Source organism: Lathyrus oleraceus, chromosome 5 (genome assembly GCF_024323335.1).
Source record: "Lathyrus oleraceus cultivar Zhongwan6 chromosome 5, CAAS_Psat_ZW6_1.0, whole genome shotgun sequence".
NCBI classification, from domain to species: Eukaryota; Viridiplantae; Streptophyta; class Magnoliopsida; order Fabales; family Fabaceae; genus Lathyrus; species Lathyrus oleraceus.
The window spans coordinates 376,896,398-376,910,348 of record NC_066583.1 but is presented as its reverse complement, the minus strand read 5'-3'; positions in this window follow the sequence as shown (position 1 = coordinate 376,910,348).

Here is a 13,951-nt window from a genome sequence, read left to right as displayed (position 1 = left end):
ACAAGGCCCAACATGTACCAAAGAGGCTGAACCGCAAAGGCCTATTCGGTTAGCACATTATTATAATCGATTAGAAAAGCTTGGCACGCATAATTTCAGTTCAAATTCAAGTCTTACGTATGCCTCAAGCAAACCAAGTCTCAACAGTAATGAATATAACACAAAATCTTAAAGAATCTGACCAACTAATAGATTAGAACCCTTAATTAATCGATTAGATCACTTAATTATGGAAGATTTTTGATTTGATCTTAAATCAGTGTAACCTACATTAAATGCATACCAGGAATACACGATCAATTCCTCCGATGCCACGCTATAAATAAGTATGCTTCTTCTCACTATTTCTTGCATCTCATACATACCTTATTCCATATTTTCTTGTGTAAGTCCTTTTGCCATAAGTATCATCATGGCCTCAAGAACCTAAAGAAACACCAAGAAGACATCCTTTCAACTTGAGCTTGAAAAACTGCAAGCAAGAAGAAAAGATTACTATTCTATCCAAAAAGGTAATTCAGCCTTGGGACCTAAAATCAATTCTCTTGAAAGTCACAAGCAATATTACGAAACTTTCCAAGCCTCCCTTAAGAAGCTTTTCACCCAAATACTGGATAGGACCTTCCTAAACTTAGTAAAAGAGTTCTACCTAAACGTGAAACCTATGAGATCTTCCTTAAGATCGCCTGTAAGAGAGATGGAAATTGCACTTCACAAAGATCATTTTGGGCGAACGTTTGAGCTTCTCACTGAAGGGATAACCTACACCTTTAATAAACCAATATGCTTTAAAAAAACTGCCATCAACTCCCTTATAATCAACCTTATGGAAAAGAAGAAGGTTCCCCTCATATCCATTCATATCAAGCTAAAGGTAAGAATTCTCCACTACCTTCTCATTATAACCTTGTTCCCATTGAACATAAACCATATCTATGTAGTTATGGAGGATGTAGTACCCGTGTGGATCCTAACCCAAGAAATCTCAACCAATTGGGTAAAATGTATGTTCAACCACATGATTTGATGCAAAGAAAACCCATTTGGAAGGCTACCCTATGGATAATTAATTACAAGACTTATGGACACATTCAACTTTGACACCATGGGAGAAATAAAAGACTCAAAAAACCATAAGATCACATACACAACCCTAAAAGAGAGTGGGGTTCATATTAAGCTTGGATAAATAGAAAAAGATTCACCCTTCAAGGAAGAAGGGGAAGATGAACCTACTGAGGAAGAAGACACCAAGTTGGAAAAGGTGTTAAATATCTGCCAAACTCTAGCCAAGGGTATGAAGAAAATCATGGCAAGGAATGGCCATGCTCACGACATAAAATATTCTCACCTATGCGTTCAAATTTCTTGTTATTTTCTACTTTTTCACAATTTCAATTGAGGAATTTCAATTCTTGTAATTTTTAATTCCGCATATTTCCCTCCTATAATTTGAATTATTAGCAATATTATGAGTGGTAATTTTCCTTCTTTATATGCTCTTAAATTTCCTATGTTTGCATACTTTCTTTCTATAATGCATCTTTATCCTCCTTTTTAATTTCGATAAAGGGGGATAAGTATACTCGCAGATGGAGTATAGTCTCTATTTAACTCAGGGAGAGTTTAGTCACTCCAAACATATATGTGTTATTTTCTTTTACCACCATCCCAGAGAAATGTGTTGTCATCATAAAAAAGGGGAAGCATGTGGAACCTTATTTTGCAGGTAATATGCTTTTAAAAGGGACAACAAATTTTGTTGAACTTTTGATGATGAAAACTTATTAATGATGACTTTAATGTCTTCTAACAAGTCAAGCATAAGTGATTAATCAGATAAATATCCAACCCTAGGTATTCGGTTTTTATGGACTTGACTATTTGATGATGGCAATCAAATGGAATATAAGCACAAGCCTCATGACATATAAACTCAAGCAAGTGTCTATAAAAGAAAGCATCTGACGAAGTCTTGAAGTGTAAGGAAACTCTACCTTAGTATGAGTGAATATTGAGTAAAGCAAAAGTGGATTCTCGTAAAAGTGCATGGCTAAAACGTGCACACACACACGCTAAAATTTATTTTCAAACTGATTTTTGTCAAATTATCTTCAAAAAACTCTTGAAGTTATGCTAGATGAATTTGAGAGAAGTCATAATTGTTGTGGGTGAAGTTTTGCATTTTCTAATTGATTAAGACATTTATCTAATCGATTAGATCAATTCTAAATTAAAGTCTAAGATATTACGATAACATCTTAATAAGATAAAGGACTAAATATCTTTTCTTTCATTTTGTGATTGAGGATAACATGTAATTTTGGAAGGGTAAAATTGTAAATTTTGCAATGGAATCTTTTATATACACCTTGGTTGAATATTATCTATTTAAGATTTATTTTGGTTTAGAAGTTAAACCCGTAGAAGCCTTTGGTTTGGGGATTGTGTTTTCAAGCCCTAGTTTAAGTTAGAGATAAGTATAACGGGAAATTCATGATCATCAAGCTATTGACAAGCTAGAGATCAATTAACAAGAGTCGCCATCGTGCTTTTATTGTTTCCAAGGGAAAAGGGAAAAAGTACTAACAAAACCCAAATAGTAAGAAGTTTTCAAATAAAAACTAATAAAAGTCAGAGATCACAAGTAAGGGGGTTGGTTACACAGAGGGAAGGTGTTAGCACCCAAAGTGTCCTAGGTACTCCTAGGGAGCCTTTTTTTTGTGCATATGTATTTTGTATAAAGTGATGTTTACAAACAAATAGAATGGGGGGATGAGAAAAGAATTCATTAATTATATTTGTGTGTTTGACAAGACCTTAGGTCTTGTGCCTACGTACCAACATATAAATGAGGGATTAAAACCTCGTAGTTCATGCTATAAATTTCAAAATAAGTGTGTTGGTTTTAACAAAATTTAAGTTTGAAAGGCACAAAGGCCTAAAAATGGTTTAAATGAGTTAGTTCTTTTTGGATTTTTGAAAGTTTAAGTCAAGTATAGTTAAGTTCATTTACAAGTTTAATTTATGAAAATAAGTTCGAAAATGCAATGGCATAAGGCCAAAGTTTCTATCTTTTTTATAAAAGTGGTCTAAGTTTAGCACAAAAGTAGTTCACACAAAGAAGGTTTTGAAAATGGAGGGAGAGATTTTGAAATTAAAGAAATGGGTAGAAGATGAAGAGTCTACCCTATGTGCAAAAATTTAAAAGTTTAAAGTTGAAAATATCTGACCAAATGGGAGCAATCCAATAGACAAGTATGTCAATAGAAACCCATAATTCCCTTGGACTTTTAGAATCAAAGCAACACACAAATGCACAATTATATCAATCTTGAAAAGCAAAGACATCAAATAAAGATGGCCTCATCCCAGCTTATCCCCTTCATGATCCTCTTCAAAATAGCCTATGTAGCAGGTGAATTCCACAAGTGACAGGTTTAACATAACAGCTTAACAATGATCAATGTTGCTGATGAACTGGAGAGATCTTGAATGATGTATCATATGAATTTAAATTGCACGTACTTGGTTCTTCAACAAATTGGCATTGGCCAAGTCCATTAGCAAAGGAATGTTGCCTAAGTTCTAAGTCCAATTGGGCAAGATCAAAACAACAATCCACTCAAAAGTCTTTTAGGGTTTTTGTTATTATTATGCGCGTTATTGGTCAAAGACCAAACAAGCAAACAAAGTATACACAAAATACAATAATATCACACAATATGGTCCAAATGGACAAAGTGAAAATTACATTAACATAAACAATTAGAATGATATGTATAATGGAAAATGATAATAGAATACTAAAAGTAAATTGCATTGAAGTAAAGACTTGAAATTAAAAGTTAATGGTTAGTGAGTTAGTAGTTAGTTTTGTTTTGCTTTTTGATTTCAAGACATTCTATGGAGAACACTCAACCCACTTGCCACAAGCATGGATCCTTGAACCAGAACATCTTCCAAAGGAAGGAAAGAAGGCCAAGTTTCCACACAATACAATGGAAGAGGGGAGACTTACAATCTCACTAACTAGAATGCTTATGCCTTTTATGTCACAAATTTAGCGCTATGTTAAGCAATCGTAATTGGACTTATGTAGAAGTCACAACTATTTAAGGTCGGGCAATAGACTTTTGGTGTTAATGCATGTTGGAGACATAGTATTATGAACTATGCTCATTAAATATACCACACACAAAAAATATGCAAAGGTGTGGCCTAATCTCATCCATACTCATGTTAATCTTTCAATCAACTAGCATTAGGATCTTGAGATGTCATTGGCCAATTGAAATGAATGGATGAATAAGGGGAATTAGATGAAGAGGGAAAGAGATAAATGAGATCACAAATTGGTTAAAGGAGGACTTTTACCAAATTAATATTATTCATTCATTTTGGGAGATGGAATGTACATTCCATCAATCCCCTAAATCCAATAATATTAACTTGACAAAGTCAAATCAACCTTGACCAATGTCCAACAACAAGTAAGAAACTCAATTAAGTCAATCCAAATGATCAACACAATTAAAATGACATTTATTCAATTAAAAATAATAAAATAATGCATTAAATTTAAATATGTTTTGTCCAAATCCTAAAATCTCATCAAAACACCAAATAAATGGCCATGAGATTTATCATAGGTCAAACAAGGTCAAAGGACCTTGGAGGAAAAATTTCATAATTTTTGGACACTTCAAAATATTTTTAAACAATTAAAAACAAATGAAAAATCAATTAATTCATGAAAAATATTAATAATGATCCAAAAAATAATTTTAATTCAGAATATGAAAGAGAAAAATATTTGAATTTTTTTTGTGAAAGTCCCATATTTTTTAGATCAATATTAAATTTATTATGAATTATTGAAGAAAATGGAATTAAAAGGAAATTCAGAAAATCCAAAAATCCGTGGACCATCAGATCTCCCTCATTAATTGAGGTGGCAGATCTGATCATCCACAACGCGCATTCCACCAATGTCCTAGTCAACAGCGTTGTAACATGAGTAATCACAAGGCACATCTAAGATTAAAACGTGGAACATGGATCACACGGCTCAGACTCAAGACACATCATCACCGGAGCCAGAGCTCCGGTTGTCTTCTCCGGTGAGCTTCACTGGACTGGTCAACATGAACCATCACCAAAATTCCAAACAGGGATATGATTTGAAAGAGAAAACATCACTGAGCACGAATATCACCTCTAATTCATCCAATTCAAAATATATTGAGAGATATGTGGAATTGAAAAATGAGGTTCATGATCTGAGTTGCTTCGATTTGGTCTCAAGCCAACTCAATCTTCTTGCCTACATTGGTAGGAATTCAGACAAATCAAGAATCAATGGAATTGATCAAGAATCAAGGAGAATCGAAGAGTTTAAAATTTCTGTAAATTACCTCCAATGGAGGTCTGAGCTTGCTAGATCTTGATCTGAATCGTGCTTGGCTTCACTTCAATTGCTTGCAGGAGAGGAATGGAAAGGCTTAGAATCAATGGACTCCTGGAGAATTGAATTCCAAAATAGTGGAGATTCAAGCTCAAATTCAAATGAATTTATCAGGGTTATCCTCTTAGAATGAAGGGTTTTCAATGGAGATTCAAAGCTGGCGCAATATGTGTATTAATTCTTAGCATAAGGGCTTCAATTTATAGAGAAATCAAATGATATTTGCACATTTTTTCCACTTTCCAAATTTGGTAAAATGATGATGCCATGCTGCATGGGCGCGCATAGGCCCATGGAATGATGGCTTGAAAGTCCAAATGAATGATCAGATGCTTTGGAGATGGATTGGATTGCAAGGTACATGTGCATTGTCACTTGAAGATGGATCCATGCCAAATTATGCCAACCTGTTTAAGCCATGCACATCCTATGCATTTCTCATCCAACATGCATGAAGTTTAGCTCTTTGGAAAGGTGAGATCAAGAGGAACAAGTTTGATGTTGAACACTTTTTCATTTGGAGTTTGGAACTTGGAGATATTTGAGGTGGAAGTTTGGAAAAATTTGACATATCAAAATTTTTCTAAGTGTCAAGCCATATGTCTCAATAATCCACCTTGCTTAACTTTTTATGGGGGATTCAAATGAGAAAAGTGTCCTAATCAAAGTTGTAGATCTCTCAGAGACCTTCAAAATGGTCAATAATTTAATGTCATTTCGATTTGAAGTTTGGAAAAATCACTTGATCAATGGTATAGGCCAAAAGTGACATATAATGTAGCCTCATATCACATGCTCAAAAAAGTTGAATTTTCTCCCACTCCAAACATTAAAGTTGAAGTAGGCACATTGAATTTTGTTGTGCAACTTGGAAATCTTTCATCTCATAACAATTGAGCAAGTTATGGCCTTGGGAAGTTGACTTTCAAATTAGGGTTTAGACAAAATGACCTATAATGTTTCAACATAGAAAATGTCTTTCCAAGAAAAAGTAACTCTAGGCCTTAACATGAAAGTTGTTTAGAATGTCATTTAGAGTATGTTTTCCTTAGAATCATTTTCATATGGTGACAATTGTAGGAGATAGGGTCTAGGGAGACCCAGTTTTGATCAAATTAATTCATCTGGCCAACCACCATCAACCAACTTGCTAACTTCCAATTCTCTTGACTTTCTTGGCTCATGGTAGATCGTATATGCATAAGATGATGAAATTTGAAGTTTCCCTTGATAAATTTGATCAATTGGTGAGATAGCTTGTTGGAGAAGTTACTCAAGATACCCAGTCAAACTAGGGTTTCTAAGGCAAATCACCCTCAAACTCTTGAAGAAAACTTGATCAATATAACATGTAGAGAATATTGGGACTCATATATGATGCTCATAACAATTCTTGAATCAATTCTTGATTGTTCTCTTTGTTCATGAGGGTATCAAACCCTAGATGTGATCAATGAATCGAGGAGATCATGCCCCTTTCCTACAAAAAAGTTAGATAGATCCAAAGACATATTTTTGGTATTTTGGTTAGTAAAATGATAAAATACAAGTATGGTATAATCACAAAGTGCTTGGTGATCTCTCCCAAAACAAATCCCAATGCTAGTGCTTATGATGGAATTGCATGAGGGATCTTAGGGTCAAAATTGGGGTTTTACTGCTGCCCCTATTTAAGGACATTCTAACTGAGGAGGCGAAGGTTAAAATCTTCATGTCGACTCAGTAGAATGGGATTAAATAACAACATAGAGAAACAAATTTTGGTCCCTAAGAGACCTCATGATGAAAATGATATGAATGCGGAAGTAAATGTTCTATGGGGAAATATTGCCACAAAGGAAAAAGAAATCAAAGAGACCGAAAGTCCGCAGGAGCGCAATGTATTCCATAAGGAAGACTCACTGGGGAGACAAAGACTCTAGGGGATAAAAAGGAGTTATGCGTAGGCCAGGCTACGACTTAAAACTGCTGGGAGACTAGAGGGATTCTACAAAAAATGGAAATACTTAGCCGGGGAAACAAACAACATATGCAAGGGATATGAGTAAGTAAGGATAACACTGAGGTACTCGACTCATGTAGGGGAAATCAATTTCACTAAGGAAATGCGCACTCGACTCAACTGGGGAGAAATAAACATTTCAAGACAGGAGGAGCAGAAACCTATTATCTACTACCTGCTACTGGGTAAGGAGATAACAAAAATCTGATAGGGAGAACATCCGTCATCAGTTAAGATGAACATATCAAGGATGACTCGCTGAGGAAAAGCCAGGAGGGAATATTCGTTACCAGTTACTGGGTAAGAATAGCCTTGATAGGATTTACACCAGTTACTGGGCAGAAGACCAAAGGGGTGAGAGTATCCGTCATCGGTTAAGATGAACATATCAAGGATAAACTCGACAAGGAAGAAAAATCTGTCATCGGTTAAGATGGACATATCAAGGATAGACTTGTCTGGGAATGTTAAGGAGGATACCCGTCATCGGTTAGGATGAACATATCAAGGATATACCAACTGAACAACAAAGGGGGAATTACATATATCGAAAACTGGATAGAAAACCGTCGAAGAGAAAAATCCATCATCGGTTAGGATGAACATATCAAGGATTAACTCCGTGAGGGGATAAAGCAGGATTTACAACTACTAGTTACTGGGTAGAAAACCAATAGAAGAGAAAATCCGTCACCGGTTAAAGTGAACATATCAAGGATAGACTCTGAAAAGGGGATAAAAATTAGGGATTACATCTATCAGTTACTAGATAGAATACCAAAGAAGAGAAAATTTGTCACCGGTTAGCGTGAACATATCAAGGATAGACTCCGCTCAGGGGAACAATAGGGTTTACAACTACCGATTACTGAGTAGAAAACCAATCAAGGAAAGAAAACCCGTCTTCGGTTAAGATGAACATATCAAGGATTAACTCTCTGGGGAACAAAAGAGTCGGAATTACAACTACCTTTTTATTGGGTAAAATACCAAAGAAGAGAATATCCGTCACTAGTTAAAGTGAAGATATCAAGGATAGACTCCACAGGGGAAGAAAAGATATCCGTCACCGATTAGGATGAACATATCAAGGATATACTTTTCGAGGAATATATCCACTAAGGATATTGTTGAGAAGAAAAAGGGTACTTCAGACGGGTATTGGGCAAGAAGTAGCAAACCACCAACCAAGAAGAATATTACCAGTTACTGGGTAATAGACTCTTAGGGGACCAAGATATCTATATAGGTAAGAGCTAGAAAGAAAACGGTCAATCAAGACTCAACCCAATGAGGACATAACTCAAGGGGAGTAATTCCATCCAGAAAATTTGCTGGAGAGGAAACCGAAATAACAATCATCCACGAGGAACAAACTCAGTGGGGAAACAGAGAAAGGTTAAAGTCTTTTCTGCTTAGGGGCTGACACTCTATAATTGAAAGAGGACAGACACCAAATTTGGTATGGGGATAAAGTACCGCCATAATAGAGAATGAAAGTTTCAAACAAATCAAACATGAAGATGTAGGATGTGCAAATCATGAATTTATATGAATGTATATGTGTATGTATATATGGTGATTATGCTGACAAAACGATCACGAAGGATACAGAGGTGTCACAAAGAAGTTGAACCACCGGTACAATCCTCGGTCATTCCACAAATCATGGAGACAAATTGCTGGAGAATAGAGAGATTAACGTCCCAAAGGCCCATCCCTGGCTGGGGAAAGAGATCTGATGAGGATAAAACATCCAAATTGTAGGGAAATTTAGGTCAACACCATAAAAATGGGAGACAACCCTACTGTGGAACAATCAAAATGCTGCTCAAGAACCGGGAGGAAACTCTGACTGGGAGCAAAGATACAACAATTGCTGGGGACACCAAAGTGATCTACTAGAGAAGATCAAAACATATCCGAACGATGATCCACCTGCTGAGGAGATACGAACTCCACTAGGAAGGCCGAAACTCTGTTGGGGATAAGGATACGCCGCTGGGGATTTGAATCAATCAACTCAACTGGGGAGCAGAAATAGGCTCCACTGGGGATCAAATACTCCGCCTAGGAACTTGAAACAACACAAACGTCTACGGATACCCGAAGAGTCAACTGCTTGGGGAACCTCAGATGCTTCGCACTTAAGCACTTGCTTCTTACTAAAATGTTGTTGATATTCTTTTTACTTGCTTTGGAAAAGTTCTTGCTTATATATTTTAAAGAAAACTTGATTTTGATTTAAAAATTTAATTTCAAGATGATCATAATAAAATTTAAGACTATTGGCTGAAATAAATAAGAGTAGAAACAATTGGATAAAAGCTCAACTTTATTTAATAGGATGGTAGTCTGTAAATGACAAGACTCCATAGATTTTACAAAGTTGAAAATGGTAATTTACATGGAAAAGGGGTACATTGAATACAAATGATCCTTAATCCTTCTACTAACTCTTGATATCCACTGTGCTCTTGACCGCTGCTAGAGATGAACTAATGTCAACTCTTGTGCTCAACAAGTCTTCCAAATCACTAAAGATCAGCAGAATGCAGTTACTTTCCATAAACCTTAATTTTTGCATAAGTTTCCCCAAGGTGGGGTACTCAACTTATCGGGAAATTCTTTTTTGTTTTATGTCTCTAATTTTTGCCTAGATCTCCCTTTCGGGTTTTCAATCCACCGAGACGCTCATTTTTGCCTAAGCCACCCTTTCGGGTTTTCAACTTAGCGAGCTATTCTTTTCTTTTAAGGCGAAGTATTTCTTGACTGCATCGGCGTTCACAGGACGAGTGAACTCTTCACCATCCATAGTTGTAAGAATCAACGCACCACCTGAAAAGGCTCTCTTAACAACATATGGGCCTTCATAATTGGGAGTCCATTTCCCTCTGGAATCTGGCTTGATTGTCAAAATCTTCTTGAGCACAAGGTCACCTTCTCTGAATGCACGAGGTTTGACCTTCTTATCAAAAGCTTTCTTCATTCTCTGCTGATATAACTGAACATGACACATGGCAGTCAATCCTTCTCTTCAATCAAATTCAACTGGTCAAACCCGGTCTGACACCATTCAGCTTCAGTCAACTTGGCTTCCATGAGCACGTGCAATGACGAAATCTCAACCTCTACGGGGAGCACTTCTTCCATACCATACACAAGAGAGAAAGGGGTTGCCCCTGTTGAAGTGCGAACGGATGTACGATACCCATGCAAAGCAAATGGGAGCATCTCATGCCAATCCTTGTACGTGACAACCATCTTTTGGATAATCTTCTTAATGTTCTTGTTTGCAGCTTCAACAGTCCCATTCATCTTAGGCCTGTAGGGAGAAGAATTATGATGTGCAATCTTGAAGTCTTTGCAAAGAGCTTCCACCATATTGTTATTCAAGTTCGATCCATTGTCAGTAGTGATCTTACTTGGCACACCATAACGGCATATAATTTGATTCTTGATAAACCTTACAACAACTTGCTTGGTTACATTTGCATACGATGCCGCTTCAACCCATTTCGTGAAGTAGTCAATTGCTACCAAAATGAAACGATGTCGGTTTGAAGCTTTGAGATCAATCATCCCAATCATATCAATACCCCACATGGAGAAGGGCCATGGGGAAGAGATAACATTCAACAATGTCGGAGGAACATGAATCTTATCAGCATAAATTTGACACTTGTGGCACTTCTTCACAAACTTGCAACAGTCAGATTCCATTGTCAGCGAATAGTAACTTGCTCGCAACATCTTTGCCATTGCATGTCCATTGGAATGAGTACCAAAGGAACCTTCATGCACTTCGGTCATCAACAAGTCTGCTTCGTGTCTATCCACGCATCTGAGCAAAACCATGTTGAAGTTTCTCTTGTACACTATATCACCATTCAAGTAGAAATTACCGGCTAATCTTCTCAAAGTCTTCTTATCTTTCAAAGATGCCCCGGGCGGGTAAATCTGACTTTGGAGGAAACATTTGAGGTCGTAATACCACGGCTTCTCATCTTTGATCTCTTCAACAGCAAACACATGAGTTGGCCTATCAAGACACATCACAGACAAATTAGGAATTTCATTCCAATATTTCACCACAATCATTGATGCCAATGTTGCAAGAGCATCTTCCATCTGGTTCTCATCTCGAGGGATATGATGAAATTCAACCTTTGTAAAGAAAGTTAAAATCCTCCTCACATAATCTCTATATGGTATTAAACCGGGTTTATTCGTCTCCCATTCTTCTTTGATTTGATTCACAACCAAAGTCGAGTCACCGAAGACATCCAAATACTTGATTCTGAGATTCATGGCCTCTTCAAGCCCCATAATGCAAGCTTCATATTCTGCCATGTTGTTTGTACACTTGAAGTTCAATCTAGTTGTAAATCGTAGATGTGTGCCTTGAGGAGTAATAATCATTGCCCCAATGCCATTCCCATATTGATTTTAACAGCTCCATCAAATACCATGCCCCATCGGGAAGCAGGTTCTGGCCCTTCTCCAAGCAATGGTTTATCACAATCTTTACTTTCAAGTACAAAATCTCTTCATCAGAAAAATCATACTGCACTGACTGGTAATCTTCAATTGGTTGGTGAGCCAAATGGTTAGCCAAGATACTACCTTTGATTGCTTTCTGAGATTGGTATTAGATATCATACTCTGATAACAACATCTGCCAATGGGCAATCCTCTCAATTAAAGCAGGCTTCTCAAATATATGCTTCATTGGATCCATTTTGGATATCAACCAAGTGGTATGATTCAACATATATTGACGCAGACGCTTGGCCGTCCAAGCCAATGCGCAACAAGTCTTCTCAAGCATTGAATATCGAGTCTCACAGTCGGTGAACTTCTTACTGAGGTAGTAAATTGCAAATTTTTTCTTCCCAGTCTCATCTTGCTGACCAAGAACACAACCCATACTATCTTCGAGCACAGTCTAATACATGATCAACGGTCTTCCTTCAACAGGTGGAGACAAAATTGGAGGTTCAAGCAAATATTCTTTGATACTATCAAAAGCTTTTTGGCAGTCTTCGGTCCAATCACAAGACTGATCTTTCCTGAAGAAGTTTGAATATAGGCGCATATGTGGCAGTCATGTGGGAAATGAATCTGGAAATGTAATTCAAGCGGCCGAGAAAACCTCTGACTTGCTTCTCAATTTTGGGTGCATGCATCTCTTGTATTGCTCTGACCTTGGCAGGATCAACCTCAATACCCTTCTCGCTGACAATAAAGCCCAACAACTTACCAGAACGAACACCAAAAGTACACTTATTGGGATTCAAGAGGAGTTTATACTTCCTCAAATGCTGGAATAGCTTCAACAAATGCTCAACATGTTCCTCTTCATCAATCGATTTAGCAATCATGTCATCGACATATACTTCAATCTCTTTATGCATCATATCATGAAAAAGAATAGTCATTGCTCTCTGGCAAGTTGCACCAACATTCTTTAAACCGAAAGCCATCACTCTATAACAGAATATTCCCCATGGTGTAATGAATGTGGTCTTCTCCATATCCTCGGGTGCCATCTTGATCTGGTTATATCCGGAAAATCCATCCATAAACGAAAAGACTTTGAATTTAGCAGTATTGTCTACCAACATATCAATGTGTGGCAGAGGGAAATCATCTTTCGGATTGGCTTTATTCAAATCTCTATAATCAACACACATGCGGACTTTTCCATCTTTCTTCGGCACAGGCACAGTGTTGGCCACCCATTGCGGGTACTCAATAGTCACTAGGAAACCGACATCAATCTGCTTCTGAACTTCCTCTTTGATCTTCACAACCATATCAGGATGCGTTCTTCTCAACTTTTGCTTGACTGGCGGGTATTCTGGCTTCAATGGCAATCTATGTTCCACAATATCAGAATCCAACCTAGGCATGTCTTGATAGGACCAAGCAAACACATCTGAATACTCTCGAAGAAGATCAATCAACCCATTCTTAGCATTTGGACACAGTCGAGACCCAATCTTGACTTCCTTCACCTCATCTTCGGAACCCAAGTTGACTAGATCAATTTGCTCTTCAAATGGATGAATAATCTTCTCATCTTTCTCAAGAAGACGAGACAATTCATCACTCACTTCTACATCACTTTCCTCCTCGGCCTCAAACACAGGGAAATCAAAATTTGGAGAAGGAGAAGGATCATTGTATTCAATGGGGTTAGGAACCAACAGTCATAATGATTTGATATTTTGATTTTAGAGAAGTGGATTTGTGACCAAATATTATGCAGATGGACAACTATATTGTTTACTTATGTTTTTTGTGATTACCATTTTCAGAATAAAGCAAAAAGTAAAAATAAACATCAAAGATGTGGATGAATAGAATTAATTTTATTGATGATCAAATTAAAATTCCCAAACAATGTTCACTTCTCCCTTAGGCATAGGAGAAGGATTTTAAAATATAAAAGCAATTACTTAGATCGATGTAAAATG